The sequence below is a fragment of the Dermacentor andersoni genome, chromosome 1 (assembly GCF_023375885.2).
Source record: "Dermacentor andersoni chromosome 1, qqDerAnde1_hic_scaffold, whole genome shotgun sequence".
Lineage (NCBI taxonomy): Eukaryota > Metazoa > Arthropoda > Arachnida > Ixodida > Ixodidae > Dermacentor > Dermacentor andersoni.
Genome location: NC_092814.1, coordinates 403,817,075 through 403,840,113, shown reverse-complemented (window position 1 = coordinate 403,840,113; position 23,039 = coordinate 403,817,075). Strand labels below are relative to the sequence as shown.

General features: G+C 49.4%; 1 protein-coding gene across 1 annotated transcript in view; it reads left to right on the top strand.

Moving 5' to 3' along the window:
- LOC126518611 (cGMP-dependent protein kinase, isozyme 1-like) overlaps positions 1-23,039 on the top strand; it is a 648,418-nt gene that overhangs the window by 521,875 nt on the left and 103,504 nt on the right. The window lies entirely within an intron of this gene.

Here is a 23,039-nt window from a genome sequence, read left to right as displayed (position 1 = left end):
AAGGTTTACAACCGCAATTGAAACAATGTGATGCTAGATGTGAAGCATTAGGGTTGTAAAGTGAATGTTTGTTTTCTTTTAGTCTAATATTAATGCACCTGCCGCTCTGTACAATGTAAGTCTTCCCGCACTTGAGAGGAATCTGATAAACTATACCAGTGTTACAAGGCACAAAAAGGGACACATGTCTAACGCCGCAATTATCTTTTCTGTTTTGCCACCCTGTTCAAGTTTCCTATTTATCATAGGCACATGATAGACAACTTGCGGGGCCGACAAAACTTTATCCACATCATATGTATTGGCCACGTTCCATTAACCATCTGATAATCTATGTACATAGGGCACCACAGCAAACCTTCTTTTTCTGTTTTTCTTGTTTCTTAGCCTGGCCTTTTACCCATTTTAAAAGCTTTTCGCAGGTTAGTGATAATAAGTGCACAGGATAACTAGCCTTCTCGAGCCTATTTGTTGTGAAAAACTGTTCCATATTGTGTGGACATGACTAGCTTACTCAGCTCTTAAGTTTGCCATTACTAATCATGTCCACACAATATGAAACAATTTTTTACAACAAATAGATAGAGAGGCATTGCACATTAAAAGATTGGGAGAGACTTGCCTTAGCCATGCATCTTTGTCTCTGTTAGGATGCGAATTTCAGTATCTTCAGAAGACGTGTGTTAATCTGAAGTAGTCTTTTTGTTGTTTCCTTTTTTTACTTCCTTACTTCCTGATATTTTAACTGATGTCTTCATACCTTGTCATGTTCTTACGCTGCGGTTTTTTGCAGTCACCTATATATATATATATATGTTCTTCGTTTCAATAAAAATTTAGTTGAGAGTTAGCGCTCATCCTGGTCTGCTTCTAGTGTGTGTACGTGTCACTTCGCGCTACAATTCAAGATCATGTTACTGTACCAACTCGCCCAACTTTCTATCCTTGTGTTAACATAGACACACTCAGACTTGTTCTTACTTATGTGACCGGTTATTTTTCTACTTTATAATAAGATGCAGTGCTTTTCGAATGAAAACATGTGATAGTTCGTAGTGAGATTATATTAAAAAAATCTTTTCTGCTTAAAATTTATTTGAACAAGCCTGTACCATTATTCGGTGCCTATGTCTTTGTATTGGTATGGTTTTACTCTTTATCTTCCTTTTTACTATTAAAATGTGCAAACATTATTATGTAACCATTTCTCGTTAATGAAATACTGAATACTTCTGACATTTCGTCACAAGTTCTACAATGATTTTGTTCAATTAGGTAACCTTAGACTAGCTGATTGTTATTCTGGTAGCTTAACTTACAATGCCTGTGGGATATTCAATGCAAGCACATGGTGAAAAATAAACTAAACTATTGGGTATAAGCAGGTCACTGGCAGTAAATGGAGCATACATATATTTCGGGAAATAGTGCATGCTTATATATTGAACAGCCTGCACAGCTACACATGCTGTTTTGTTCGTAAATGCTGAAACAATATTCGAAGTGGAAGCGCTTTGTTGCACTTTGTTCTTTGGCTTTCGGTGCTACCTTTAAGTCATATATGTGAAAGTACTAGTAGAAGCATCCCGTGGAGATAAATGACAACTTTGATGAATAGAGGTACAAAATGTGTGCTTAAAACGGCAAAAAACTGCTTCACAGGCAAACGTATGCTTCTGTAGTACTGCACTTGTTATCGTCGCCAATTCATGCATTGCTTGCGCTCTATTGCATTCAATATGAGCTACGACAACGAGCTGTGGTGTTTTTCCCTCCTGGTCGAGCTGGTGTTGCGAAAATTTTTGACCAAGAAAAGTGGAGATTTTAATTATTTCTGAAATGCATGCAACCATGCTTTTGGTTGTGTGCTGTTTCCACGGAGTGATAAGTACTGGTCCACCAAGGTGCGGGAGATCCTGTGTCCTTAGTGCAGCGCCCGTTGTTATTGCGCTCTGCATCCTGCCGGCAGTGTACTATCACTGCAGAGGAAGATTACGAAAAGCATAGGATGTGTGCATTTCTGCCATCATGAAACTTAAATTTTTTGCCTGAAAGGGTCGCACGTTATGCTACCACATGACGGACCAGAAGCGCAATATGACGACGCCTCACAGATTCTGGCTCACACTGAACAAGGTAGTACCATAGCTAAGGCTAGGCAGCGTTCACAACAGCTAGTCTGCCCATTAACTACATGGCGGTAGTAAACGCTAAAATATTTGCAAGGATAACACCCTTTTGAAAGGGTGTTGTCCATGCTACACCCATATTGAAAAGGTGGTGTCTGTGTTACACCCCTTTAGAAAGTGTGTTGTTTGTTTTACACCCTTAGGCAAGGTGTCACCATATTAACACCCCTTCTTTTGTGGGGTGTTAATTTGCACCCCTTTGCTTGGGGTGTAGCAATACACCCAAAAAAGGTGTCACCCATGGGACAAGTCATTTACACCCTTAAGAATGTTAAAATTTTTAGAGTGTACAGAGCGCGAGTTTTTAAGGTAGGAAACGCAAGCAAGGCAAATGACGATTATGGTTGCGGGACAAATATTCGAAGAATCAAATAAAAAAAAGGAGCGGAGAGCGAAGGATTTATATTTGCCATGTCGCTAAAGAAGCTTGTGAATGTAGCAAACTGCTCCAGACGCGGTGCGCGCTGTGCCGTTGCCGCACCGATTACCGCGTGAAACCATACACTCCTAAACGGTAGCACTCCTTGGGTTGTATTATTTGTCCCACAACGATAATCGCAATCTGCCTTGCTTGCGTTTCCTTTCTTGAACCCTACGATCCCGGTACTTCCCAGTAACGAACGGCTTGCGCGTTATCAGTTTCACAGAGCATACTCGACAGGAAATACCGAATGTCGAGTTCTGAAGAAAGGAGACGCAAGCAAGGCAAAGACGACTATTATTATGGGAGAAATATACACTGCAAAGAATGTTAAAGTTTTCAAGAGGGAAGTAAGAAAAGGGAGTAGGGCGGGAAGGACTCATATTTGCCATTTCGCTCAAGAAGCTTGCGAATGTAGGAAACTGCGCCAGACGCGACCGGCGCCGTGTCGTTGCCGCGTAGATTACCGCGCAAGACCCTACACACTTAAAACGGTTGCACTATTTGGGGTGTATTAATTGTCCCACAACAATAATCGTCATTTGCCTTGCTTGCGTTTCCTTTCCTTTAGCCTGCGAGCCCGGTATTTCCCTATAACGAACGGCTTGCGCGTTATCAGTGTAATGAAGTATTCTCGACCGGAGAGTACAGAGCGCCGAGTTTTCACTGATGGAAACGCAAGCAAGGCAAATGACAATTATCATTGTGCGACAAATATTCACTGCAAAGGGTGTACACTAATTCAAGAGTAAAGTAAAAGAAAAAGGGGGGGGGGGTGTGAAGGACACATATTTGCCATGTCGCTCAAGTAGCTTGCGAATGCAGGAAATTGCGCCATACGCGATGCGTTCCGTGCCGTTACCGCAAAGATTACCGCACAGATTACCGCACCAGACTCTACACTATTAAAACAGTTGCCCTCTTTGGGGTGTATTATTTGTCCGACAACAATTGTCGTCATTTGCCTTGCTTACGTTTCCTTTGTTTAACCCTGCGAGCCCGGTATTTCCCAGTCACGAACGGCTTGCGCGTTATCAGTGTGACCAAGCATTCTCGACCAGAGAGTACAGAGCGCCGAGTTTTCAATGATGGAAACGCAAACTAGGCAAATGACAATTATTATTGTGGGAAAAACATACACTACAAAGGGTGTACTCTAATTCAAGAGTGAAGTAAAAGAAACAAGGGGGGCGGGGGGTGAAGGACACATATTTGCCACGTCGCTCAAGTAGCTTGCGAATGCAGGAAATTGCGCCAGGCGCGATGCATTCCGTGCCGTTACCGCACACATTACCGCACCAGACTCTACACTATTAAAACAGTTGCCCTCATTGGGGTGTATTATTTGTCCGACAACAATTGTCGTCATTTGCCTTGCTTGCATTTCCTTTCTTTAACCCTGCGAGCCGGGTATTTCCCAGGAACGAACGGCTTGCGCGTTATCAGTGTGACCAAGCATTCTCGACCGGAGAGTACACAGCGCCGAGTTTTCACTGATAGAAACGCAAGCAAGGCAAATGACAATTATCATTGTGCGACAAATATTCACTGCAAAGGGTGTACACTAATTCAAGAGTAAAGTAAAAGAAAAAGGGGGGGGGGGTGTGAAGGACACATATTTGCCATGTCGCTCAAGTAGCTTGCGAATGCAGGGAATTGCGCCAGACGCGATGCGTTCCGTGCCGTTACCGCACAGATTACCGCACAGATTACCGCACCAGACTCTGCACTATTAAAACAGTTGCCCTCTTTGGGGTGTATTATTTGTCCCACAACAATTGTCGTCATTTGCCTTGCTTACGTTTCCTTTGTTTAACCCTGCGAGCCCGGTATTTCCCAGTAACGAACGGCTTGCGCGTTATCAGTGTGACCAAGCATTCTCGACCAGAGAGTACAGAGCGCCGAGTTTTCAATGATGGAAACGCAAACAAGGCAAATGACAATTATTATTGTGGGAAAAACATACACTACAAAGGGTGTACTCTAATTCAAGAGTGAAGTAAAAGAAACAAGGGGGGCGGGGGGTGAAGGACACATATTTGCCACGTCGCTCAAGTAGCTTGCGAATGCAGGAAATCGCGCCAGGCGCGATGCATTCCGTGCCGTTACCGCACACATTACCGCACCAGACTCTACACTATTAAAACAGTTGCCCTCTTTGGGGTGTATTATTTGTCCGACAACAATTGTCGTCATTTGCCTTGCTTACATTTCCTTTCTTTAACCCTGCGAGCCGGGTATTTCCCAGGAACGAACGGCTTGCGCGTTATCAGTGTGACCAAGCATTCTCGACCGGAGAGTACACAGCGCCGAGTTTTCACTGATGGAAACGCAAGCAAGGCAAATGACAATTATCATTGTGCGACAAATATTCACTGCAAAGGGTGTACACTAATTCAAGAGTAAAGTAAAAGAAAAAGGGGGGGGGGGGTGTGAAGGACACATATTTGCCACGTCACTCAAGTAGCTTGCGAATGCAGGAAATTGCGCCAGGCGCGATGCGTTCCGTGCCGTTACCGCACAGATTACCGCACAGATTACCGCACCAGACTCTACACTATTAAAACAGTTGCCCTCTTTGGGGTGTATTATTTGTCCGACAACAATTGTCGTCATTTGCCTTGCTTACATTTATTTTCTTTAACCCTGCGAGCCGGGTATTTCCCAGGAACGAACGGCTTGCGCGTTATCAGTGTGACCAAGCATTCTCGACCAGAGAGTACAGAGCGCAGAGTTTTCAATGATGGAAACGCAAACTAGGCAAATGACCATTATCATTGTGGGACAAATATACACTAAAAAGGATGTAAACTATTTCAATTATGAAGTAAAAGAAAGAGGGGGGGGGGGGGAAGGTCACATAATGGCCACGTCACTCAAGTAGCTTGCGAATGCAGGGAATTGCGCCAGACGCGATGCGTTCCGTGCCGTTACCGCACACATTACCGCACCAGACTCTACACTATTAAAACAGTTGCCCTCTTTGGGGTGTATTATTTGTCCGACAACAATTGTCGTCATTTGCCTTGCTTACATTTATTTTCTTTAACCCTGCGAGCCCGGTATTTCCCAGTAACGAACGGCTTGCGCGTTATCAGCGTGACCAAGCATTCTCGACCAGAGAGTACAGAGCGCAGAGTTTTCAATGATAGAAACGCAAGCAAGGCAAATGACCATTATCATAGTGGGACAAATGTACACTAAAAAGGATGTAAACTGTTTCAATAACGAAGTAAAAGAAAGAGGGGGGGAAGGACACATATCTGTCGCGTCGCTCAAGTAGCTTGCGAATGCAGGGAATTGCGCCAGACGCGATGCGTTCCGTGCCGTTACCGCACAGATTACCGCACAGATTACCGCACCAGACTCTACACTATTAAAACAGTTGCCCTCTTTGGGGTGTATTATTTGTCCGACAACAGTTGTCATTTGCCATGCTTACGTTTCCTTTCTTTAACCCGGCAAGCCCGGTATTTCCCAGTAACGAACGGCTTGCGCGTTATCAGTGTGACCAAGCATTCTCGACCAGAGAGTACAGAGCGCCGAGTTTTCAATGATGGAAACGCAAGCAAGGCAAATGACAATTATCATTGTGCGACAAATATACACTGGAAAGGGTGTACACTAATTCCAGAGTGAAGTAAAAGAAACAGGGGGGGGGGGGGGGGTTTGAAGGACACATATTTGCCACGTCGCTCAAGTAGCTTGCGAATGCTGGTAATTGCGCAAGACGCGATGCGTTCCGTACCGTTACCGCACAGATTACCGCACCAGACTCTAGACTATTAAAACAGTTGCACTCTTTGGGGTGTATTATTTCTCCGACAACAATTGTCGTCATTTGCCATGCTTACGTTTCCTTTCTTTAACCCGGCAAGCCCGGTATTTCCCGGTAACGAACGGCTTGCGCGTTATCAGTGTGACCAAGCATTCTCGACCAGAGAGTACAGAGCGCCGAGTTTTCAATGATAGAAACGCAAGCAAGGCAAATGACAATTATCATTGTGCGACAAATATACACTGCAAAAGGTGTACACTATTTCAAGGGTGAAGCAAAAGAAACAGGGGGGGGGGGGGGGGTTGAGGGACACATATTTGCCACGCCGCTCATGTAGCTTGCGAATTCAAGGAAATTGCGCCAGACGCGATGCGTTCCGTTCCGTTACCGTACAGATTACCGCTCCAAACCCTACACTATTAAAACAGTTGCACTCTTTCGGGTGTATTATTTCTCCGACAACAATTGTCGTCATTTGCCATGCTTACGTTTCCTTTCTTTAACCCGGCAAGCCCGGTATTTCCCAGTAACGAACGGCTTGCGCGTTATCAGTGTGACCAAGCATTCTCGACCAGAGAGTACAGAGCGCCGAGTTTTCAATGATGGAAACGCAAGCAAGGCAAATGACAATTATCATTGTGCGACAAATATACACTGGAAAGGGTGTAGACTAATTCCAGAGTGAAGTAAAAGAAACAGGGGGGGGGGGGGTTTGAAGGACACATATTTGCCACGTCGCTCAAGTAGCTTGCGAATGCTGGTAATTGCGCAACACGCGATGCGTTCCGTACCGTTACCGCACAGATTACTGCACCAGACTCTACACTATTAAAACAGTTGCACTCTTTGGGGTGTATTATTTCTCCGACAACAATTGTCGTCATTTGCCATGCTTACGTTTCCTTTCTTTAACCCGGCAAGCCCGGTATTTCAAAGTAACGAACGGCTTGCGCGTTATCAGTGTGACCAAGCATTCTCGACCAGAGAGTACAGAGCGCCGAGTTTTCAATGATAGAAACGCAAGCAAGGCAAATGACAATTATCATTGTGCGACAAATATACACTGCAAAAGGTGTACACTATTTCAAGGGTGAAGCAAAAGAAACAGGGGGGGGGGGGGTTGAGGGACACATATTTGCCACGCCGCTCATGTAGCTTGCGAATTCAAGGAAATTGCGCCAGACGCGATGCGTTCCGTTCCGTTACCGTACAGATTACCGCTCCAAACCCTACACTATTAAAACAGTTGCACTCTTTGGGGTGTATTATTTCTCCGACAACAATTGTCGTCATTTGCCATGCTTACGTTTCCTTTCTTTAACCCTGCGAGCCCGGTATTTCCCCAGTAACGAACGGCTTGCGCGTTATCAATGTGACCAAGCATTCTCGACCAGAGAGTACAGAGCGCCGAGTTTTCAATGATGGCAACGCAAGCAAGGCAAATGACAATTATTATTTTGGGACAAACATACACTGCAAAGGGTGTACTCTAATTCTAGAGTGAAGTAAAAGAAACAGGGGGGAGGGGGTGAAGGACACATATTTGCCACGTCGCTCAAGTAGTTTGCGAATGCAGGAAATTGCGCCAGACGCGATGCGTTCCGTGCCGTTACCGCACACATTACCGCACCAGACTCTACACTATTAAAACAGTTGCCCTCTTTGGGGTGTATTATTTGTCCGACAACAATTGTCGTCATTTGCCTTGCTTACGTTTCCTTTCTTTAACCCTGGGAGCCCGGTACTTCCCAGTAACGAACGGCTTGCGCGTTATCAGTGTGACGAAGCATTCTCGACAGGAGGGTACAGAGCGCCGAGTTTTCAAGGAAGGAAACGCAGGCAAGGCAAATGACGATTTTCGCTGTGGGACAAATATACACTTCAAATGGTTTGAACTCTTTTAAGACTGAAGTAAAAAGAGCAGGGGTGGGAGGACACATCTGTCATGTCGCTCAAGAAGCTTGCAAATGTAGGAAACTGCGCCAGTCGCGACAGTACCGTGCCGTTGCCGCACCGATTACCGCGCAAGACCCTACACTCGTAAAATGGTTGTACTCTTTGTGGTGTATTATTTGTCCCACCACGAGAATCGTCATTGGCCTTGTTTGCGTTTCCTTTCTTGAAAACTCTCCGCTCGCTACTTGCCTGTCGAGAATGCTGTGTCACACTGATAACGCACAAGCCGTGCGTTGCTGGGTAGTACCTGGCTCGCAGTGTGAACTACAGTAAGCGCAGGCAAGGCAGATGACGATTATTGTTGTGGGGAAGATAAGCCCCGAAGGGTCATCTTTCAAGAGTTTAGGTGAGCATTTTTCTCGGCTCGATCTGCTCTCAGGGAGAGTTGTTTTTCTCAATATTAACGCTGCGCAGGCTACAAACCACGCTTACTTGATTACATGATCCTTTGCTCAAGAGTTGAATCAGTGCACACGGGTTCTCGTTGTGGATGACGTCATCACTGTTGCTTGTTTCTTTCTTGCTTTCAATTAGAGGCACTTTAATGCCTTTTCAACAAAAAGGGGACGGTGGGAAGGCTTAACAAAAAATTTTCCTTGTGGAATCGATTTGCTGTAGGTAATCACTTGAAAGAGCGCAAAAAGATGTCCTGCACATGAGAGATAACAGCACAGTCACGTGTCCCGTACGTCTCTTTTTCACGCTGTAGAATTTTTTTTATATAGAGGTGTTCGTGCTTGCCTGGCTCACATGGTTCTGTAGCTTGGACAAAGTATCATTTGCGGTCTTGTTTAATGCTATTTGAGCAGCGCATGAGCACTCTGTGCGCGTCTGCTCCGACAGCGTTGTTGTACGCTCGAACATGGTTTTACATGGCTGCTACCTAATGGAGCAGCCGTGAGCTTCCCAGGCTGAATAAAAATGTATAGGGCGTATGGAAGTAGGAGTATGATGCAAGATTTGTCCCATCTTCCGCAAGACACCATTAAGCGCTAGCCGTCATTCGATGATGTCGCAGCGTCGAGTATGCAGCCGGATTAACGTCGCAAAGTGGTTAATTAAACAGCATCACGTGGAGCTCATCTGGTAGAAGGACCTCTTGGGCGTCCACTCCTGTCTCATTTGCACATACTCGTTAGGACTGACGAGAAGCGCGTTTGTTAAGTTCTACGGAGAAAACATGAGAAAGAAAACAGTAGACTTGTACCACGCTTAGTTAATTTCGTTTACCCGTTCGCTCTTACGCTTATGACGGTGCCATTTCTTCTACATTTTATTTTGCCGCCTCCTCTTTTGTGCAAGGCCGCAAATTAGATTTGGCAGTGGTTTCCGGCACCACCATCTTGTTGATTCTTGGACTCAGCGCAGTAAATCTAAAAGAGAAATGCGGTGAATGAAAACGTAGTCTTTTAACGCTGAAAACCTGTGATCTCAGATAGTCCCGGTGAAATGGTAAAAAGCATGAAGAAATCTCAGGTCTTGCAGCAGAAGCAAGTGTCTTGCACATTCCGTTTGCTTACCCGCTAGCACTGGGTTACACACGAAAGAGCAAATAATAAAGCATTCTTTGCGTCTTCACTCCCTTATCCGATACCAGTGTCGTAATTGACGTTTCGCAGCGCTCCAACAATAGCAGCCATGGCGTCAGCGAGTATAGGAAGACTGCAGAGAGAGCACTTCTTGTAATGCTGCTGAGTGGCCGCTTAAACGTGTGCAAACAGACCCACTGTTCCGACGACATGGCGTGTATCTTTAGCCACTATAGCATAATTTGAGCTAGCTATATCTAAGTATGTTTCAACTCGTTTTATGGCTTCTAACAACAAGAAAACATCAGTGGTGTGAAAGCGCTTGTCTGTGGTATTTGTTTCCTCGTGTCCCTGTTTTATTCGCGCTGGTAACCTCAGTTATGAAAACATACGCTGCAGCGCATGCGGCAACGCAAAAACATGTGTGATCGTGTCGTCGTATGCAAATAATTTAATTGTTTATGGTCTGCTAAGAACAGGGCGCTTCGAAAAAGTTCTCCGATAAGGAGCAAACAAATAAAGGAAAAATAATTACTCGAACTATCGACATGCAGTCAGATACAACGCTATAGTGTGAATGTGGGGCTCTCAGGGTGTGGCCTCTGTCACGAGGATTCCATCCTCATCGCCAGTGTCACGAGGGTCCCACTCTCGTCGCCAGTGTCACGAGGATTCCATCCTTGTCGCCAGTGTCACGATCCACCCCGGGCTCGCGAACAAGGGAGGGCTTCTGGCACCCTCCGATAGACGGACGCTCCGTAGCGTGGTGGTGCTGACTGATGACTGACCGGTGAGCCGCCGTGCTCGTCGGTGTTTATTGTCGTGCGGCGACCAATGTTGCCTGCCGTGCTTTAGCAGGCCACCGAGCTTGGCGGGCGAACCAAGATTATGCCCGAGGGGGCGTCACATACTTGCTACCGCCCTTTACCCCCAGTTTGTTTGTTAGATGCAACACAAACGTCTATGTTCACAATATGAGGCTCTGCCTCCATCCTAGCTGGGTCGACGCTGCCTGCTATCCAGGCGAGTAGCGGTCTGGTGGCCGCCGCCGTCAAGTACTCCGCCTGGGCAGCGGTGTCGACGGGTCGGGTCGGGTGTGGCAACGCCGGGTGCTGCCTGGGCCAGCCTCGCTCCATCCGGAGGGTCCGTAGTGGTCGGCCTCATGAGTGGTGCCGAGCTCGACACCGGTCCAACGGGTGCCGCCCCACTGGCTACGGTTGCCGCCTGCGAGGTAGGTGGTAGTCCGCTGGAAGTGACTGGTGCTGCCGCTAGTCCTCCTGCGGGCTGGAACTCAGTGGCAGTCGACGGTGCTGGCCAGGTCCCGAGGCGAGGTCTGACATGGTCGGCGTGTCGGTGCCACATGGCCCCATCTGGCATGCGGACGAGCAGCGATGAGGCGCTGGCAGGAGACACCACCTGTCCGGCAGACCAGGGTGGGCCAGGACGGAAGGTCCTGGCGACAACTGGAGCTCCCGACTCTGACAAAAGGCCCGGGACGGCACCCTTGGTCAGCAGCCAGCTTCTGCTTCTGCTTCTGCTTCTCTGATTGGGCCTCGCGCAGCTTACGCTTGCTGCGGGAGACCTCGCTCCTGAGCTGCCTGTTGCGGCTCTGCAGGCTCGTTATAATGTGCCGCATCTCCCGGTTGATTGGCTGAGCCTGCTCGCTGGACACCGACGACGCCTCAAACTCAATCCGTAGATTCTCGAACTCTCGACGAATCTGCGCGATGTTGTCCTCGAGGCACATGACCTCCGAGCGAAGCTTCTTCTTGACAACGAGCTCCTCGCCTTCCATCTGCTCAATGTGGTGAAGGTGTGAGTTTTTGGCTGTCGACAGCAAGGAGCGACACTCGTCCAGCTGAGTTGAGTTGCATGCTCTCGTTGTACAGCACGGAGAACTGGCTCTGCAGGCACTTGTACTCTGCCGTGCTCACCACCAGGCTCTCGGGCAGCGACCGCAGCTCTATCCGCAGCCGCTCCACCGTCTTCAGGGCCTCCTTGTGGTCAAGCTGAAACTGCTGCAGCTCCAGCAGCCGTGCCGATGCCAGCTCCCACTGTTCCTCGAGCTGGCTCAGCAGGTCCTCCAAGCGCAGGGAGGCTGCTCCGCCACCACCGCCAGAGCCCCCAAAATCCACATGTAGGCGGGACTAGGGTATCTGTGGGAACGGCCAGGGGGTGCTTTCCACTATACGCGAGGTTCGCTGATGCGCCTGGCAGATTTGGCAGCTCTGCACCACATGCAGGCTGGCTTCCGGGTACACTGGCAGGCGAATGCCCAGTACATGAATCCAGTTTCGGCCCAGCATCGTCGGCGACGACCCCTTCGTTAAGTAAAGGCGAAGGGTTGCCTGCCTGTCGCCAAAACGAACGCTGACCTGTGCCTGACCATGGACCTGGCAGAGTTGCCCGGAGGAGCTGCGCAGCATCACGCCCAAAGCCTCGACGGACACGCCGGGGAAAGTACGCTTGAAGAGCTTCCCAGCCATTACAGACACGCTGGCCCCCGTGTCCAGCTCCATGGAAATGGTGAGCCCGCAGGTTTCGACGGTCAGCATGCTTGGCGGCACAGATGACGGTACAAAGCCTGTGTGCCACATGTCGAAAATCGGTGGGTCCTCGGCCACGACGTGGAGCCTGGCCGAGGAAGAACTTGAGCTTGCTGCCACATGCCTCCGCCGCGTACCCTTGCGACGGCTACCCTGGCCGCGGGCTTGTCTGGTACCTGGGCTTGAATCAGGCTGCTGCTTGCTGTTCGTCCTCCCCCTTCGACATACGCGTGCCAGGTGCCTAGTTCTCCCGCACGTAAAGCATTGTGCTTGAGAGAACTGGCACTGTGAAGGGGAGTGGGCACCACCACAGCGACTGCAGGTACTGCCCTTTGTCGCGAACTTGTTGACCGCCGCTTCCGCCGACGATGGGCCAGTCGCACGAGAAATCTCGCCGGCGTCATTGGCGGCAGCTTCCATTGCCAGCGCTGCCTCCACGGCGTCGTCCAGCGACGGGTCGGGAAGCTCCAGGAGTCACGTCTGCATGGCGGGGTTGTTGATTCCGCAGACGAAACGGTCCCGGAGCAGCGAGTCCAGTTGGTCCCCGAAGGCGCAGGCACTCGCTAACCCTCGTAGCGCAGCAACGAATTGCCCGAGGGTCTCTCCTTCCCGGCGGCTCCGGTTGTTGAAGCGGAAACGCTCCATTAGTGTGGACGGTGCTGGATTAAAATGCGAGCGCAGTATGGCAAGCAGCTCACCCAGCGTCTTAACGTGCGGCGTGGCTTGCTTGAGAAGGTTGAGCAAGTGGCTGAAGACGCGGGTCCCGCAGCTGGCCAGGAAAATGTCCCGCTGTTTGGCCTCGGGTGTGTCGTTTTCCCGGAAGAACACGTGGACTTGCTCCTCGTAAATTTGCCAGGCCGAGCCATCTCCCTCGAACGGCTCGAGCCTTCCGTAAAGCGGCATGGCGACAGCAATGGGGGGCGGTGTTTCGCCGCTCGCGGCGGCGTGGGACGCTCCATAGGTACTCGTCGCCAGCTTCTTCGCCAGTGTCACGAGGATCCCATCCTCGTCGCCAGTGTCACGATCCACCCCGGGCTCGCGAACAAGGGAGGGCTTCTGGCACCCTCCGATAGACGGACGCTCCGTAGCGTGGTGGTGCTGACTGATGACTGACCGGCGGGCCGCCGTGCTCGTCGGTGTTTATTGTCGTGCGGCGACCAATGTTGCCTGGCGAGCTTTAGCAGGCCACCGAGCTTGGCGGGCGAACCAAGATTGTGCCCGAGGGGGCGTCACATACTTGCTCCAGCGTCCTCGTTTAATTTCTATCCACCCATTAAAATGTCATAACAAACTTTATGAACACATGCAAACCGCCCCTGTCAACACATGTTGATGAATAAGCGGACACTTCCGGTTTACTTCTCTGAAGGCACGTCTGTTTTGCGTGGCTTAAGGCACGTCACCCGCCCTGCTTACGCGTAAACTCCGTACGATACAGCCAATGCGTGCATTCATTTTACTGTTCGTTTAAACGCTTAAGACACGATGCACAGCATGGCGCTCTTTGGCATGGCGTGGCACTCTTTGACACGGCATGGCGCTCTTTGGCCATACATGGCCCTTGCGCCATTAAACACCAAACATTCACTCAAGACACGATGCATCGTTTCAGCACCGTTCAAGGCGCCCTCCAGTGAGCACTTAACACGCATGGCGGAAGCACTGCGCAGCGAGACGCTGTGTGTGCATGCAGCCGCACTTCATGCGAAGATGGTGTAGTGCACTTCACCGCCTTACGCAGCTCACCTAACAAACGAAGTAGCCAAACAGCCGGTATATACATATGGCGCGTAAGTTCAGCGGAAGCCCTCAAGGTGGAGCAAGGTTCATGGAAGGGGAGAATTGTGATCCATCCGAGTGTAGCATGAAGCTACAAAGGAAACACAGACGGGTTTGTGAGAAAGAAAGTTTCGCAATTGAAGAAAAATTCCTTCTGGTGCGTTGATTGAGCCCGGCACGAACGACTTTCCAGCAGGGTCGCTATACCAATCAGCGCTTCAGAAGGTCGGCGTTTCCGGCAGGTTTTGATGGGTGAATATCTTGGCATTCAATGACGATGTGCTATATCGTTTTCGGACTTAATTTGCAGCAGACACATGCCTCACTCTGCGGCGAATATTTGCTCCGCTATGTTTTGGTACCCCGAAGCAACAGGAGCCTCAATAGAGAGAAAAGGATGCATGGAAAGGCAGGGAGGTTAACCAGACGCAGTACCGGTTGGCTACCCTGCACGGGGGGACGGGTGAACGGGGATAAAAAGAGAAAGAGAGCTGAAGGGTGAGATAGGGAGGAATAGTGACTAGGGAACGGCGTTCTTAAATTCTATCGTGAAGCCCCGTAGACCACAGGACCTCAATAACGCGAGTAAAGCTTTCAGCGCGGATATTCTGTGGGAGTACTTACCTCAAGCTTTGAGTTCTGATCGTGGAGGATTGTCCAAGTTGTCCAGTACTCTGCACAGCATTTGTGTCTGTCCCAGTCGCAACGTCTGTTCACGAAAGCGGAATCAAGACACGTTGAAAGCTTTCATGTGCAGATCGGGCAGCTTCGTTGGCGTGGTCATTCCCGCTGATGCTGCAATGTCCTGGAAGCCATTGAAAGATTATGTTGTGTTCCTTGTCATGGCTGCAATGATACAGAGAGAGAAACGGATGAGGGCACGGCGAGACCATGACAGATGCAGCCATAAACTGCCTTATGCTCTTTGTACATGTAGGTCACCTTGTCCACTTCAATCCTGTGCGCACCATCGGTGAACTAATCTTGCAGTCGTGATGATGGAATTCTTCTTGTCGACCCCGTGGCTGCCGATATCAACCGATGATTGGTCACGTAACCTGCTCATCTGCCCCGACCTTCAGCGCCACCGCTTACAGTACAAGTACCCGGGCAACTCAAGCACACCTTCAGAGGGCACGGCGAGACCATCGCAGATGCAGCCATGAACCGCCTTATGTTCTTTATACAGGTCACGCTGTAAACTTGATCCCTGTGCGCACCATCGGTCAACTCATGTTGCAGTCGTGATGACGGAATTCTTCTTGTCGGCCACGTGGCTGCCGATATCAACCGATGATTGGTCACGTAATCTGCTCATCAGCCCCGAACTTCAGCGCCACCGCTTACAGTACAAGTACCCGCGCAACTCAAGACCTTCAGAGGGCATGGCGAGACCATCGCAGATGCAGCCATGAACCGCCTTATGTTCTTTATACAGGTCACGCTGTAAACTTGATCCCTGTGCGCACCATCGGTCAACTCATCTTGCAGTCGTGATGACGGAATTCTTCTTGTCGGCCACGTGGCTGCCGATATCAACCGATGATTGGTCACGTAATCTGCTCATCAGCCCCGAACTTCAGCGCCACCGCTTACAGTACAAGTACCCGCGCAACTCAAGACCTTCAGAGGGCACGGCGAGACCATCGCAGATGCACCCATGAACCGCCTTATGTTCTTTATACAGGTCACGCTGTAAACTTGATCCCTGTGCGCACCATCGGTCAACTCATGTTGCAGTCGTGATGACGGAATTCTTCTTGTCGGCCACGTGGCTGCCGATATCAACCGATGATTGGTCCCGTAATCTGCTCATCAGCCCCGAACTTCAGCGCCACCGCTTACAGTACAAGTACCCGCGCAACTCAAGACCTTCAGAGGGCATGGCGAGACCATCGCAGATGCAGCCATGAACCGCCTTATGTTCTTTATACAGGTCACGCTGTAAACTTGATCCCTGTGCGCACCATCGGTCAACTCATCTTGCAGTCGTGATGACGGAATTCTTCTTGTCGGCCACGTGGCTGCCGATATCAACCGATGATTGGTCACGTAATCTGCTCATCAGCCCCGAACTTCAGCGCCACCGCTTACAGTACAAGTACCCGCGCAACTCAAGACCTTCAGAGGGCACGGCGAGACCATCGCAGATGCAGCCATGAACCGCCTTATGTTCTTTATTCAGGTCACGCTGTAAACATGATCCCTGTGCGCACCATCGGTCAACTCATCTTGCAGTCGTGATGACGGAATTCTTCTTGTCGGCCACGTGGCTGCCGATATCAACCGATGATTGGTCACGTAATCTGCTCATCAGCCCCGAACTTCAGCGCCACCGCTTACAGTACAAGTACCCGCGCAACTCAAGACCTTCAGAGGGCACGGCGAGACCATCGCAGATGCAGCCATGAACCGCTTTATGTTCTTTGTACAAGTTCGTCTTTATTATTCCTGTCGCTGCTTTCGTAGTGATTATAGGAGTAATATCATCCTACCGTTCCCTGCACAGTGCCTTTCTTTACTTGATGACGCATGGGGTGTGCTTTTGCTGTTGCTTGCGGGTGATATGGAGTAAAATTCCGGACCTTCTAAGGATGAGATTAAGCTTCTTTCCGATACGTCCTCATCCTTACAAGCATCTATTATTAACGTAGCTACGTCGGATTCCGATCTCGAAAAATCGATGAGCGTGCTGAAGCAATCAGCCAAATAAAAACTGAAGTTGCATCTCTAAAAACGTGATCAATGCGCAACAAAAGAAATTGGATGATTTCGAAGACAGAAGTCAGCTCCGCAATTTAGTTGTTTTTGGCATTCCTGAATCTGATCGCGAGAGTCCGAGCACTCTAAAGCACGCAATTACTGAAGACCTAATACGCGCAAAGCTAGGATTATCGGTCAGTACTGTAGAAATGGTGCATCATTATCAGCCTGCTTAGGCCCACTGCAGGGCAAAGGCCTCTGCAATACTTCTCCAACTACCGCGGTCATGTACTAATTATGGTCATGTTGTCCGTGGAAACTTCGTTCAATATGATTTCAATTTTATTTTTCCAGAAATAATAAATCCTCGAAAGGGTCAAAAGCTAAAAGCTGTCTCGACAGCTTGACTAGTCCCATGACCCCCTCTACAGGGCAGTATTGATGTACAGCAACAGGTAGTGTCCATGACATCAAGGAATGCGAAGAACAATGAATTATACAGTAGCATCAGGGCAATTAATTAATAAATCTACAGCATATGATTTCAAAATATGTGTAATAACTTTATCTATAGTTGTGAACATATGACAATACAGACAAAAAAGTTTAAAACACCAAAATATAAAGAAAAGTAGAATACATACATGTTCATGTGAAACAGTACTTGGAAAACAAAAGGCAAACATACATAGTCATTCATTCTTTGGATAGAAAATACATTGTCAGTTATTTTACGCCGTGACTGATCCCACATTTATGCTCATTTAGAATAAATGGCAGATTATGCTGTAATGACTGAACTTTATAATTATTTCGAAATTTCGGGCGAAGCCAAACATCATCGTTACGTGTGGATAGTGTAACATGTCTTTCTCTTAGAGATGCTAGATTCGTTAAAAATCATGGAAAGCTACAGTGGAAAAGTAAAAAATAGCGGAGCAGGCGATACGGATACATATATTCCGCACTAATTATATTGTAGCTTATAAAAGCACTTCGCCTGGGAGACTGGTAATCAAGGTTTGCAATATGTCGCATGATTCTCTTTTGAAGTACACATATCTTTGCAACTTTTCTTTTTGTCGTTGTAGGCCATACTAGACCACCGTAGTTAATATATGAAGCAAACAGTGAATGATGAATTTGGATTTTGGCCTGTGTTGGAAGAAGATGTCAGCAACGAGATAAGATTGCCGTCACTGCGGCTAGTTTACAAGCATCTTCTATGGGTTTATCCCAACTTAAGTTTGAAGTAAACGTAACCCCGAGAATTTTGTGTTCATTCACTACTTGAACTTCTTGGTCTTGGCATCTGACAACATGGCATGTTTTGACTATATTATTTTTAGCTCTAAATATTACTACTTTCGTCTTCTTTGGATTTATTCTAATGCAAGTCAAGTTGGACCAGAGGGGTAATTTGTCAAGTATTTGATTACATTAGATAGTTAGGTCGTCTGCATTAGGACCCGAAATTAATATGCTGCTGTCGTCCGCATATATGATAAATTTTGCGGTGGAACCAATACTCACAATATCATTAATATATATATTAAAAAGCAAAGGCCCTAACACGCTGCCTTGTGGTACACCGTTTTGCGCTGGTAAAAAAAAGGATTGTTTATTATCTATATATACTGCCTGCTTCCTGTTTTCTAAGTAAGACTTTATTAGAGCCAGAGGTGTTCCGCGGATTTCACTCAGTGAAATCTTGTAAATTAAAATATTGTAACGGATACGAAAGGCGCGAACAAGAAGATAGAAGAAAAGACGAAGAGAACGAAGAGTTTGACAGGCCGGGCTGCGCTACGATCACGCTACGATCATCGTCTATCTCCTGTAAATAAAACCATTTCTTCGCAACTCTTCGTAACAGTTGTGGTGGAAGGTGCGGGGTAATCGACACCCGAAGACGGAGGCTGAACCACAAGTTCTTCGTCGGAGCCGTCGCCTTGCTGGACTCCCACCGAATCCACCGGAGCTGAATGTCTCACGACGCAGACAAACAACGGCCCATTCTAACTGCTGCCCCGACAAGTTCTGTTCTGCAAGTGAAAGATGCGCGTCCATTCGCCGGAAGATCGGACGAAGACGTCAAGAAATGGCTCATCATTATCACCGGTAAGTGCCGCCAACAAGTGGAACAGCGCTTCTCAGCTTTCGAACGTCGTGTTCTTTCTAACGGATCTGCGTTGTTGTGGTTCGACAACCACGAGGAAACGTTCACAATATGGGGAAGATTTGTTTCGGAAATCAAAGAGCGATTCGGAGACTCCGCGACGAAAAAGAAAAGGGCAGAACAGACGCCACTGCAACGTGCGCAAGTGCCAGGCGAAACGTGCACGACCTACATTGAGGCTGTAATAAAGCTGTGTAGGATGGTGGATTCTGCAATGTCCGAGGAAGACAAAGTCGGGCACATCCTAAAAGGAATTGCCGAGGATGTTTACGATTTCCTCATCGCAAAAGACAACCTGGCTTCCGTCGCTGACATCATTCGGCACTGTCGCACTTTCGAGCAACTAAAGACGAGGCGCATAACACCGAAGTTTGGCAGGCTAGCCAATGTGACGACAGTTGCAAGCGTGGACAGCAACCAGCCCCTTGATCTTGCATCAACGATCCGACAAATAGTTCGAGAAGAACTCAGTCTGCACGCGCAAGTGACACATCCAGGCATTCATAGAGTCCGCCTACCACCAGATTTTGAGCCAAACGTGGAATCCTTCTTTCCGTATGCAGCGGCAAGGGGCACTGAGGATTATGAACTCGCGCCCCGACAGCAGCCACGTCCCTACGACAGAGGCCCTACTTATGACGCTCGGCCACAACGAAAGCAGCCGCGTTTTTACCCCCGAGGCCCTGCGACTTCTGTCAGGCCGCGACAAGAACAGCACCGACCCTACTACCATGACGCGACTTATGAAAGATATAACGGATTTCAGCGAGCAGCAGAGACACGTTATCCACATGACCACGAAGTTTCTCGCCGCCCGCAGCCGTCTACCATTTGTTTCGAGGAAGACGCTGTGAAGCGCGACCCTCTCGTGTGCTACAACTGCGGTTCCACAGGCCATATAGTTCGGTATTGTCGCCAAGGCCGTCAATCACGTAGGACACCGCCAATGTTCTCGCCACCCAGAACCCGTACTTCATATGACTTGCGGACGACCGATTTGCTCCCAATGGACCACTTCTCACACGAGACCAGACACAGCGATTCGCCAGCATCTGAGCGGAGTTTGACGCCACCAAATAGCCGTCCCCGTCGCTCTCCGTCCCCTCGGCGCCGTTCTTCCTCACCGCCGCCGGGAAACTAGCATCCGCGGCCAATGGAGGTGTGGTCGCCGGACGGTCTTTGCAAGAAATACCTCTGCCTATTGTGATGTACAAAAACAAAGTGAATGTCTCGATTAATGGAATGCCGACCATGGCGTTAGTTGATACTGGGGCGACTGTGTCTGTGATGAGCCTCGCTTTCAAAAACCGTCTAGGCCACAAAGTTATGTTTTTTTGGAACGACAGTATTACATTTCGTGGAATAGGCGGCGAGTGGCTTCATCCCCTTGGTGTTTGTGCTGTGAGTGTTTTGTTGGCTGGGAAAGTATTTGTGTCGGAATTCCTTGTTATTTCTCGTTGTTCGCATGATGTTATTCTTGGTATCGATTTTCTTGAACAGTGCGGCGCTTCCGTGGACTGTGGTTGTGGCGAAATATCATTGAACAAGTCATTTATATCAGCACATTTCGAACAAAGTTCAGGTGGTGAAGACAGGGACCCAGACACACTCGGTGTTCTTGATGAAGTAATTGCACCATCGTGGTGCCTGACGCCCGTTCGTGTTTCGGCAACTACTGTTGATGCTGATTCTGTTGACCTTGTAGTTAGGCCTCCCCGCATAAACTGTGCTAAAAAAGATATGCTTGTGCCCAGCTCTGTCGTGTTCATGACGAAAGGAGTCGCCACATTGTGGGCGCCGAACTGTTCCGCCACGCCGGTTGTCCTTCCTCGCGGTATGAAAATCGCTCTCTTCGATAAAGCCGCATGTAGATCGATAGCGGCACTAACTGCGGACGTCTCTACAGCTTGCTCTCCTTGCGATAATCGCCATTCTGAAGAGCTAATGCTTGGCATGATCAGCAAGGCTCTCGGTACATCGGAACGGCAAGCACTAGTACAGGTCCTTGCCAGGCATGAGGCCACATTCGACTACACGCATGGAGATGCACCCCTTCATTTACCGTCGTCCCGCGCTCGTCACAGAATAGATACCGGCTCAACACACCCCATCCACCAGAAGCCCTACCGAGTGTCATCGTCCGAGCGCAAAGTTATTGCAGAGCAAGTCAAGGAGATGATGAAAAAAGGTGTCGTACAAGAGTCGTCTAGTCCATGGGCAGCCCCAGTAATCCTGGTCCGAAAAAAAGATGGCTCCTGGAGATTCTGCGTGGATTACAGACATATAAACGCAGTGACGAAGAAGGATGTCTATCCACTACCGCGAATCGATGACGTCATTGATTGCTTACACGCTGCTTCTTACTTTGGATTGGAAAAACTTTAATAGAAGTCCTGCAGGACGCACGTCAGCGCGCAGTGGGCGTCTCCCACGCAGGGACCGACAGGGAGTACCTGGCGGCCGCTGCGCGAGCCTGCTGGACGGCCTATTGCTGATCTTCTAGGAGCGGACTTCGTATCGTCCTCTCCCACTTGTCGGAGGTAGAGTCGGGCGGAGCGTTTCTGCACTCCCAGAGCACGTGTGCGAGTGTCGCCGTGACCCCGCACGAGGGGCACGCATTGTCTGGGTAGACGTCCGGGTAGATGATGTGTAAGGTGGCGGGGTTCGGATAGGTATCTGTCTGTAATAAGCGTAGCGTAAGCGCCTGTGGCCTGTTTAGTTTGGGGTGCGGGGGCGGAAAGAGACGTCGTCCCAAGTAAAAGTGTTTGGTTATTTCATTGTAGGTTACTGGGGCGTCCCTGTTCGCCTCCAACTCATCGAGACGTGGTTGCCCGGGGGTGACGGCGCGGTCGGTAAGCGCGCGCGCAGCGTCGTGGGCTGTCTCGTTGAGGTTGGGCGGGGCGCCCGGGATCCGACCCAGGTGGGCGGGAAACCAGACGACGGTGTGGTGTTTGAGGGTGCTTGGATCAGCGCCGCGGAGAATGCGTAACGCCTTGACGGAGACGACTCCTCTCTCGAACGCTTTGATGGCCGGTCTCGAGTCGCTGAATATTGTCGTTCGCTTATCGTCGAGCATTGCCAGGGCTATGGCCACTTGCTCCGCCACCTCGGGATCACGTGTGCGTACCGTTGCGGCGTTTAAAGTCCGTTGCGAGGACGAGACGGCTACCGCGGCGTAGGCTCGGTTGCACCGGTAGGCGGCGGCGTCCACGAAAGCGACGTCGTCGGCTTTCTCGTTTATTCGTTTGAGGAACGCGGTGGCCCGGGATAGGCGCCTGCCTCGATTGTGTTCCGGATGGACGTTTCGCGGAATGGGTGCGATTGTGATCAGGTCGCGGAGCTCGCGGGGAACCGGCGTAAGCTCCGGGGGATCCTGGGTGTTCGGTGGAAAGTACCCCAGTTCGCGCAAGATGTGACGGCCAGTCTTCGTCATCGTCAGACGTATCATCTGCGCTCTCTCCTGAGCCTCAGCGATCTCTTCGAGGGTATTGTGCAGACCGAGCTCGAGGAGTCGAAACGTCGGCGTCGTGATCGGGAGCCCAAGGGCCCGCTTCACTGCCTTTCGTATGAGTACATTGAGCTTGTCACGCTCCGATTGTTTCCACTTATGCATTGCTGCGACGTAGGTGAAGTGGCATAGGACGAACGCGTGTACGAGACGCAGCAGATTGTCTTCTTTGAGGCCGTGGTGACGGTTGGCCACCCTGCGTACAAGTCGTATTGCGTTGTCCGTCTTTGTCGTCAGCTTGTGGACCGTTTGGATGTTTGATCCGCCCGCCTCGATAATCATTCCCAGTACTCGGATGGAATCGACCCTGGGGATTGGGCGACCGTCTCTGGTGCGGATAGTGATGTTGCGCTCGGTCGGTGGTTTCCATCCCTTAGGCCTTTTGCCTTGTCGTTTTGGGCTGTACAACAACAGCTCCGATTTGGCGGAGGAGCACTTGAGGCCCGTGTGG